Source organism: Rhinopithecus bieti, unplaced genomic scaffold (genome assembly GCF_001698545.2).
Source record: "Rhinopithecus bieti isolate Rb0 unplaced genomic scaffold, ASM169854v2 scaffold_64503, whole genome shotgun sequence".
Taxonomy (NCBI): domain Eukaryota; kingdom Metazoa; phylum Chordata; class Mammalia; order Primates; family Cercopithecidae; genus Rhinopithecus; species Rhinopithecus bieti.
Genome location: NW_016825208.1, coordinates 848,864 through 859,654, shown reverse-complemented (window position 1 = coordinate 859,654; position 10,791 = coordinate 848,864). Strand labels below are relative to the sequence as shown.

Here is a 10,791-nt window from a genome sequence, read left to right as displayed (position 1 = left end):
GCAGTGGCCGGATCTCAGCTCACTGCAAGCTCCACCTCCCGGGTTTACGCCATTCTCCTGCCTCAGCCTCCCGAGAAGCTGGGACTACAGGTGGCCGCCACCTCGCCCGGCTAGTTTTTTGTATTTTTTGGTAGAGACGGGGTTTCACCATGTTAGCCAGGATGGTCTCGATCTGCTGACCTCGTGATCTGCCCGTCTCGGCCTCCCAAAGTGCTGGGATTACAGGCTTGAGCCACCGCGCCCGGCCATACCTAGAAAATTTTAAGGACTCATCCAAAAAGCTCCTAAACGGGTGAATGAATTCAGCACAGTTTTAGGAAACAAAATTAATACACACAGATCAGTAGCTCTGCTCTACACCAACTGCAACCAAGCTGAGAATCAAATCAAGAGCTCAACCCCTTTTAAAATAGCTGCAAAACAAATAATGAAATACTTAGAAATATACCTAACCAAGGAGGTGGAAGACGTCTACAAGGAAAACTGCAAAACACTGCTGAAAGTAATCACACATGACACAGGCAAATGGAAACACATCCCACACTCACGGATGGGTAGAATCAATACTGTGAAAATGGGACTGAGCAGGAACCTGCATCCAGGAAAAAATCCCTTTGCTCCTCCCTCAGAATGAATGGAGACTAGAAATCAGATGCTTATGCCCAAGAAAAGCAGGATTTTGTTCAGCACTTCTCCCAGATCATTAGGGTGCTGACTGAGGATGAGATGGGGCACCCAGAGACAGGAGATGCTATTGCCTGGCTCAAGGAGATCCTGGAGCATAATGCCATTGGAGGCAAGTGTCACAGGGGTTTGACTGTGCTAGCCTTCCAGAAGCTGGTGGAGCCAAGGAAACAGAATAATGAGAGTGTCCAGTGGGCCCTGACTGTGGGCTAGCATGTGGAACTGCTGTAAGCTTTCTTCCTGGTGGCAGATGACATCATGGATTCATCCCTCACCCGCCGGGGGCAGATCTGCTGGTATCAGAAGCTGGACATGGGGTAGTATGCCATCAATGATGCTATCCTTATGACAGCATGTATCTACCACCTGCTGAAGCTCTATTGCCGGGAGCAGCCCTATTACCTGAACCTGATTGAGCTCTTCCTGCAGAGTTCCTATCAGACTGAGATTGGACAGACCCTGGACCTCATCACAGCCCCACAGGGCAATGTGGATCTTGGCAGGTTCACTGAAAGGAGGTACAAATCTATTGAAAAGTACAAGATAGCTTTCTACTCCTTCTACCTTCCTGTAGCTGCAGTCACGTACATGGCGAGAACTGATGGTGAGAAGCAGCACGCCAATGCCAAGAAGATCCTGCTGGAGATGGGAGAGTTCTTTCAGATTCAGGATGATTACCTTGACCTCTTTGGGGACCCCAGTGTGACCTGCAAATTTGGCACTGACATCCAGGACAACAAATCCTGCTGGCTAGTGGTTCAGTGTCTGCAATAGGGGCCACTCCGGAACAGTACAAGATCCTGAAGGAAAATTACCAGCAGAAGGAGGCCGAGAAGGTGGCCCGAGTGAAGGCACTGTATGAGGAGCTGGATCTGCCGGCCGTGTTCTTGCAGTATGAGGAAGACAGTCACAGCCACTTTATGGGTCTCACTGAACAGTACGCAGTGCCCCTGCCCGCAGCCATCTTTCTGGGCTTGCACGCAAAATCTACAAGTGGAAAAAGTGACCTAGAGACTGCAAGGGCAGGGAGAGGAGGCTCTCGAAGAATAAATTATTGTATAACCAAAATATATGTATAGATACATATATTGTGAAAATGAAATACTGCCCAAAGCAAACTACAAATTCAATGCAAGTCCCATCAAAAATACCACCATCTTTCTTCAAAGAACTAGAAAAAATGATCCTAAAAATTAATATGGAACAAAAAAAGACCCTGCATAGCCAAAGTAAGACTAACCAAAAAGAACAAAACTGGAGGCATTACATTACCCGACTTCAAAATATAGTATAAGGCCACAGTCACCAAAACAGCATGGTACTGGTATAAAAATAGGCATATAGACCAATGGAACAGAATAGAGAACCTAGAAATAAAGCCAAGTACCTAATGGTCAACTGATTTCCGACAAAGCAAACAAAAACATAAACTGGGGAAAGGACACCCTATTCAACAAATGGTGCTGGGTTAAATGGCAGGCCACATATAGAAGAATGAAAGTGGATCCTCATCTCCCACCCTATATAAAAATCAACTCGAGGTGAATTAAAGACTTAAATCTAAGACATGAAACCATAAAAATTTTGAAAGACCACATTTAAAAAACCCTTCTAGATATTGGCTTAGGCAAAGACTTCATGACCAAGAACCCAAAAGCAAATGCAACAAAAACAAAGATAAATAGATGGGACTTACTTAGACTAAAAGCCTCTGTATAGCAAACAAACAATCAGCAGAGTAAACAGACAACCCACAGAGTGAAAGAAAATCTTCAGTCTACACTTCCGACAAAGGACTAATACCCAGAATCTACAAAGAATTCAAACAAATCGGAAAGAACAAAACAAACAATTCCTTCAAAAAATACACTAAAGACATGAATAGAAAATTCTCAAAAGAAATATACAAATGGCCAACAAACACTAATGCCCAGCATCACTAATGATCATGGAAATGCAAATCAAAACTGCAATGCAATAACACCTGACTCCTGCAAGAATGACCATAATCAAAATAACAAAAAACAGTAGATGTTGGCATGGATGTGGTGAAAAGGAACACTTTTACATGGCTGGTGGGAATGTAAACTAGTACAACAACTATGGAAAACAGTATGGAGATTCCTTAAATAACAAAAAGTAGATCTACTGTTTGATCCATCAATCCCACTATTGGGTATCTACCCAGAGGAAAAGACATCCTTATACGAAGAAGATACCTGCATACGCATGTTAATAACAGCACAATTTGCAATTGCAAAAATATGGAATCAGTCCAAAAGCCCATCAGTCAATGAATAAATAAAGAAAATGATATATATACACACACACATATATATATATGGGGTATGTGTGTGTGTGTGTATATATATATATATAAACACACCATACAATACTACCCAGCCATAAAAAGGAATGCAATAATAGCATTTGCAGGAAACTGGATGGAAATGGAGACCATTATTCTGAGTAAAGTAACTCAGGAATGGAAAACCAAACATGGTATGTCCTCACTCATTAAGTGGGAGCTAAGCTATGAGAACGCAAAGGTGTAAGAATGATAAAATGGACTTTCAGGACTCGGGGGAAAGAGGGGTAGGGAGGTGAAAAATAAAAGACTACACATTGGGTACATTGTATGCTGCTCAAGTGATGGGTGCACCAAAATCTCAGAAATCAGCACTAAAGAACTTATTCGTGTAACCAAACACCACCTGTTCCCTCAAAAACCTATTGAAATAAAAGAAAATTAAAACAAAGCAACCCACCCCCCAAAATAAGAAATAAAGAAGACCTAAATAAGTGGGGAGAAATACTATGTTCAAAGATTGGAATATTCAGTATTGTAGATTAAATGCAATTCCAATCAAGTTCCTGGCAGGCCTGAACCTCAAAGTTTAAAAATTAAAAATAAATTCTGGCAGGCTTTTTTAAAAAAGAACTTAACAAGCTGATTTTCAATTTGTATGGAAATATGAAGGACTTTGAATAGCCATCATAATTTTTTACGAAGAAGAAACTTGGAAAATACACACTACCTGATTACAAGACTTACTATAAAGCTCCAGGAATCAAAGCAGCGTTATTGGCATAAGGATAGCCATGAATTAGTGGAATAGAATAAAGAGTTCATGAATAAAGCCACACATGTATGTCTCTAAAAAATGCTTCAAGGGGAAAGGATAGTGTTTTCAACAAATGGTGTTGGGAAAAAATGACAGGGAAAAGAAGGAACACTGTATCCAAAAACTCACTTGAAAGGAATCGCAGATACAAACATAAGAGCTAAAGTTGCTAGCCTTCTAAAACACTGCTACCCAATAGGCTATAATCTGAGTCACAAATGTGAGCCACATCGGTAATCTTTACTTTTCTAGTAGCTGCATTTTTAAAAGTAAAAAGTAATCAGTGAAATTAATTTTAACAATATGTTTTATTTAACCCAATACATCCAAAATATAATTTTAGCATGGAATCAATATAAAAGATTATTGGCGTATTTAACATTTTTTTCTCATACTTAATCTTTCTTGAAATTATTCTTTTGAGCCTCCAAGGCTTAGAAATTCCTTACAACCTGCCATGTCAAGATTTTCCTCCAGTTCCGAGGATTCTGGGATTTGCAGATGACATCAGTACCATTTACATTTCCAACTCTGGGTCCAGGAAAGAAAGAATACAGAGACACAGTCCGGACTGGGACGCACCTTAGCCTCCTCCTCTCCCAGCCTTCCTCCACATGCCAGACCCCTGATGCTCCTGACAAGCTCAGGGTTTCATGACCTGCCAGGCACAGGTGGGAAGCAGACAGGAGACACACAAACCCAGACCTCTGCAACCCGCCTCAGGAAGTCCTTCTGAAACTTACCCAGCCCCATTCCTGCCGCAGCCTGGGTGCTTTCCCCGGCGGAGCTCCACGTCTGCAGAGGGTGATTCTAGAACACCCTTCCTCCCAGTAACTCAGGGCTCCCTCCTTCATCTGCTTCAGGACTCAGCTCGCAGGGCGCCTCTCGGAAAATCTCACACCAATGATAACACCTTAAAATTACCCCGGCTCCCTTCATCTTCTGTGCCTTGCTTTTCTCTTCATCATCCTTTACTTTCGGACACCCCTATAGTTGACTTCAGTGGTTTTTTATTGGCCGTATCTTCCAACTGAAAGTAAATTCCTTGAGGGCCATGATTTTTTCTGTTTGGATCTGACCCAAGCGCCTAGAATAGCGCCTGAGGAAGAGTAGATGCTCAACAAACAGTCAAGGGCTGAATAAATCTAGAGACCAAGACCTCTTAAAGTTGAGTCTGGGACTAGCAGGTCGGTATTTTCCCAGCATATGATTTTTGAGGTCCACAGGGGAGGGGTGGGGGGAGTCTTACCCAGGGCAGCGAAAGCAGCCTCAGTGGCAGAAATCCCAGCGCGCCCCCTCCTGCAGCAGACCCCGCTCCTCCTGCGAGGCCCCAGATGAAGCCCGACCCCCAGCTGCCTGCGCAGCCTCCTGGCAGGGGTCGCGGGGCGCTTCTGCGAGGGAGTCTGGGCCAAAGCGCCAAAAACCGCCGCTGTCGCTCAGCCGCAGCCTGTTTGGGGCTGGGGAGCCTCTCCTGGTCGGCGACTGTCGCGGACAATAGACGAGACCAGAAATTAGATTTGGTTCCAGGATCAAGGACATTTAATCAGGGAATGGAGATGGCAGGGGACGAGGCCTAAGAGATGTAGACAGCTAGTCCTGTCTGCTTAGGTCGCAAAGAGGAAGAAGAGACGGGACTCGGGGTCCTGGACTGGGACTAGGAAGGGGCGGCTCCAAGAGGGTGCGCGTTCCCATGCCAGGGTCCTGGAGGTCCGGGGAGTCGCGAAGGGACCGCCCTCCGGTAACCGAGGGACTGGGGGCAAATGCTCGGCCCAGTCTGATTCCAGACATTCTTGTAACCCAATATAGTTACAGCTCGGACGCCATGCAGCAGAACAAATTTCAGGGACTCAGGAGTCCAAGGCCTCATTCCAAAAACACTGAGAGATTGGGTACTGCGCGCACAGTATGTCTGTGGGACGCACCTGGGAACCAGATCTTAGGGCCCGCAGGCTTCCCTCTGCCTTGAGATCAGAGTCCACCGCCAGTAAGTGTGAGGAAACATCTGTACTCCAGGATTTGGAGACACCGACGCGGGAGCCGGGCGCCCCTGTGTGTACAGAGCCCTGTTCTGCAGCTGGGAACCGAACGGGACCCTGTGGAAGTCGCGGGTGGGGAAGCTAAAGGGGACCTGAGTGTCTGTCCTCAGTCCTTCGGCCACACGGGGGCGTTGCCGCTATGCGCTCGGGTTCCGATGAGCCATTCTGGAGAGGACCGGGCGGTGGTCTGAGTAAGACAGAGATTGTTGATCCAGAAAGGATGTATCAATGAGGTGGGGCTGGGGTTGTCCCGGGGGTGGAAAGGCCTTCTGAGAAGCCCTGGACCGGGCGGGGTTCCGGTTCTGCGGAACAGAGGAGGGGTCTGGAGCTGCCTGTCTCTGAGGTTTCCAACTCCTCCTTGCAAACCCTCTCTCCAGCCTTTTCATGGCAACACTCCAGGAAAATGGAAAATTGATCATTTTTTTCTTCCACTCCTTAATCCTTTCCTGAGTACTACTTTTAAATAATTTTATTTTAGAAGAGTTTTAAATTTACGCAAAAGCTGCAATGGTAGTACAGAGTTGCCATCCACTCGACAGTCAGTTTCTCCTAGTGTGAACATCTCTCATTCCTATGGTCCGTTTGTCACAGCTAATGAAGCCATTTTCATACCTTACTATTTACTGAACTGCAGACTTTATTTGGAGTTCATTAGCGTTCGCCTCATGTCCTTTCTGTGTTCCAGGATTCCATCGAGAATATCACATTACATTTAGTCTCCTTCATGCCTCCTTGGCCTCCTCTGGTCTGTGACAGTTCCTGAGATTTTTCTAATTTTTGATGCCCTTCACAATATTGGGAAGTACTGACCAGATATAATGTAAAATGTCCCTCAAACTGAATTTATTTGGGGTTTAGATCATGGTTAGACTATGGTTATGGAAGTTTAGATGAGGTGAAGTGCGATCCTCCACTTTGTCAAGGTTATAGAATATCAATTTGATGTACCACTGTTGATGTTGAAGTTGATCACCTGGTATATTAGCTTCAATATACCTCCCGGGTATATTGAACCCAGGAGGCAGAGGTTGCAGTGAGCCGAGATCATGCCATTGCACTCCAGCCTGGGAGAAAAGAGGGAAACTTAATGGCAAAAAAAAAAAAAAGTTAAAATAAATAAGAAAAGAAAAAAATTAAGGTCATCTCTTGTGTACTTTTTAAAATCAATGGATAGAGTATAGCAAAGTTAATGTGGATCTTCAATGGCCATCCTTGGGCTCTTTTGAGTTCCCCAAACTTCTCTTTCTTAAAACAAAACTAGGCTGGGCATGGTGGCTCACGCCTGTAACCCCAGCACTTTGAGGGCTGAGTCAGGCAGATCACGAGGTCAGGAGATTGAGACCATCTTGGCTAGCACGGTGAAACCCCGTCTCTCCTAAAAATACAAAAAATTAGCCGGGTGTGGTGGCAGGTGCCTGTAGTGTCTGCTACTCTGGGAGTCTGAGGCAGGAGAATGGTGTGAACCCGGGAGGCGGAGGTTGCAGTGAGCTGAAATCGCGCTACTGCACTCCTACCTGGGTGACAGAGCAAGACTCCGTCTCAAAAAAAATAAAAAAAAAAAAAGGCCGGGTGCGGTTGGCTCAAGGCCTGGTAATTCGCGCAGCAACTTGGGAGGCCGAGACGGGCGGATCACGAGTCAGGAGATGCAAGACATCCTGGCTAGATATGGTGAAACCCCGTCTCTACTAAAAATACAAATCTAGCCGGCCCCCGAGTGGCCCGGGCGCCTATAGTCCGCAGCTAGCTCGGGAGGTGAGGCAGGAGAAATGGCGTGAACCGGGAGGCGGAGCTTGCAGTGAGCGATATTGCGCCACGCACCAGTCCTGGGCGAATGCAGAGGCGAGTACTCCGCCTCAAAAAAAGAAAAAAAAAAAAAAAAAAAAAAAAAAAAAAATCTAGAAGACCACGGTCCTAAAATTAAACAATGTGAATGGAAGGCTTACTTTACTCTGCACTTTGAGCTTTGAAGTGCATTCAGGATTCGAAAATTGCCTCCCTCTAAGATTCTATCACAAAATTAACTGAGACCAACAAACAGTTGAGGAAGGACAAGGCTCTAGGGCCCCAGATTCTTTCCTCTCCAGAGAAGATTTCTTGTTCTCTTTCCTCTATTCTTCTCAATCCACCTTTGGCTGAATTACCTTTCCCTCCAATTCCTCAGCTTCCACTAGCCCTGAACCTAAACTGTTAAAACTTATCCCCTTAAAATTAAACTTACTGATGATTTCCTAAAACCAAAACATCTTTCTTTTTTTGGAGCAAGGCTGGACTTTGAGCCACTGACAAGTAATTCCCAAGGGTCACTGAGGGCCCTTACCTGTTTGCTGATTAATTCAGCACAGCACTTCAGGCTTCTCAGCCAGGTTTTTCTAATGCATACCAATTGGTTCACATACCTGTTGGTAAAGGGCAGGCCCAATACTGGATGGTCAATGTTCATTGGTGTGACACTGGGGGGCTAGGGGATGCTGTTTAGGCAAAAACATCTTCAAGGACTAAGATAAAGCCAGAAGCATAGGAAAAAAAAAAAAAAAAACCCGTGAGGCAATGCTTGAGGCTTTTTCTAAAATCTTAGATGGAATAACATCCAAACTTACATTCAAGAACCTAATGAGCTAGTTTACAATCATTACACTTGGATCCAGGTTGTGTTAAAGAAAATTCTGGGCCGGGCTTGAGGGCTCATGCCTGTAATCCTGGCACTTTCGGAGGTCAAGGTGGGTGGATCACGAAGTCAGGAGTTCAAGACCAGCCTGGCCAAGATGGTAAAACTCCATCTCTACTAAAAATACAAAAATTAGCCAGGTGTGGTGGTGGGCACCTGTAATTCCAGCTACTCGGGAGGCTGAGGCAGAGAATTGCTTAAATCCAGGAGGCGGAAGTTGCAGTGAGCCAAGATCCAGCTACTGCACTCCAGCCTGGCAACAGAGTAAGACTCCAACTCAAAAAAAAAAGAAAAAAAAGGAAAAAAGAATAAGAAATTTCTGCAATACCTAAGGATGTTAAATCTACTTCAGTAGACTTTCATTCTAAGTTTGTGAATAGCTTTTCTTCAAAACATTCTGAATTTGGTGAAAGAGCCAGCATGAAATGGGAAACTATGCCCACTTCTGATCTTCTCCATTTGACAAATCACCTGCCTGTCCCCTTGAGGACCCTACTAAGAAAACTGCTTAAAATTTTTTACTTAATTTTTTCTTTTTTGAGATGGAGTCTCACTCTGTCACCAGGCTGGAGTTCAGTGGTGCAGTCCCGACTCACTGAAACCTCCACCTCCTGGGTTCAAGCGATTATCCTGCCTCAGCCTTCCGAGTAGCTGGGATTACAGGTGCCCACCACCATGCCCAGCTAATTTTTTGTATTTTTAGTAGAGATGGGGTTTCACCATGTTGACCAGTCTGGTCTTGAATTCCTGACCTCAAGAATCCCTGACTCTCCAAGTGTCCTCACTTGTTATATCATTCCCACTGACAAAATAAAAACAATGCTACCTTGTGTTAGGCTGTTCTTGCATTGCTATAAAGAAATACATGAGACTGGGTAATTTATAAAGAAAAATGAGTTTAATTGGCTCACAGTTCTGCAGACTTTAAGGGAAGCGTGGTGCTAGGCATCTGATCAGCTTCTGATGAGGTCGCAGGAAGCTTACAATCATGGCAGAAGGCAATAGGGGAGCAGGCACGTCACAAAGCAAAAGCAGAAACAAGAGAGAGAGTGTGGGAGGGGAAGGATGCCACACGCTTTTAAACAACCAGATCTCCCTATTTCAAAGACAGCACCAAGGGGATGGTGCTAAACCATTCCTGAGAAATGTGCCCCCATGATCCAATCATCTCCCACCAAGACCCACCTCCAACATTGGGGATTACAATTCAACACGAAATTGGGGTGGGGACATATATACAAACTATATCACATCCTTTCACTCCTGAATCTAATATCTGTCTCTGTATAGACAAAACTGTTGATACTGGCAAATTTCATAGTATACCTCCTATAAAAATCCAGCTTGATCCATCAAAACCCCTGCCTAATATCAAATAATATCCACTTAAACCAGATGGCGTTATAAACCATTAAACGTATTACAGAAGGATATAAAAAACAAGGCCTCATTATTCCATGTACTTGTCCTTCTAACACCCTAATTTTACCTATTAAAAACCTAACAACTGTGATTAAAAGTTTGTTCAGGACTTCTGAGCAATAAAGTATATAGTGATTCCAAGGCATCAGTGGTTTCAAATCCCTATATCTCATTAAACTCACGACCTATTGATATGAGGTTTTTCACTGTCATTGATCTATGAAGTGCATTCTTCAGTAATCCAGTGGATCAGGCCAGCCAGTGTCTTTTTGCCTTTACCTTGGAAGGCTAACAATTCACCTGGACAGTAATGCCTCTTGCTTTTACTGAAAACCCTTCCTGCATTTTTCAAATATTAAGGGAACATTTGGAGAAGATAGTTTCTCCTTAAGGTTCCACCTTACTATAATATATAGATGACAGCCTTCTTTGCTCTGCTTCACAGATAGCCTATGAAAAAAAGGGTGTACATCTATTAACTAACAACTAACTGCTAAAGATCATGAAGTCTCTAACGAAAAATTGCAGCTAGTGAAAACTCAGAAGGAATATTTGGGACATTTAACTTCAGAAAATGGATTACATTTAGACCCAGATTGGCACTTTGTTATTTTTCAGCCAAGAACCAAGTATCACAGAAAAACACAGAATATTATAATGCTATATTTGTGGTGTGTAAACTACCCATGTCTTAAATAGAAAGGCTAAAAGGTGAACCAATAAAAAATAATAACTACAAGATTTTTCAACACATACACAGTACAAGGCCAGGTGCAGTGGCTCATGCCTATAATCCCAGGATTTTGAGAGGCTGAAGTGAACAGATCATTTGAACTCAAGAGTTTCAGACCAGCCTGGG

The 10,791-nt window shown here is 44.1% G+C and overlaps 1 pseudogene; it reads left to right on the top strand.

Annotated features, from left to right (window-relative positions):
- Positions 1 to 612: 612 nt before the first annotated feature.
- Positions 613 to 1,690, top strand: LOC108522564 (farnesyl pyrophosphate synthase pseudogene; annotated as a pseudogene).
- Positions 1,691 to 10,791: the final 9,101 nt, after the last annotated feature.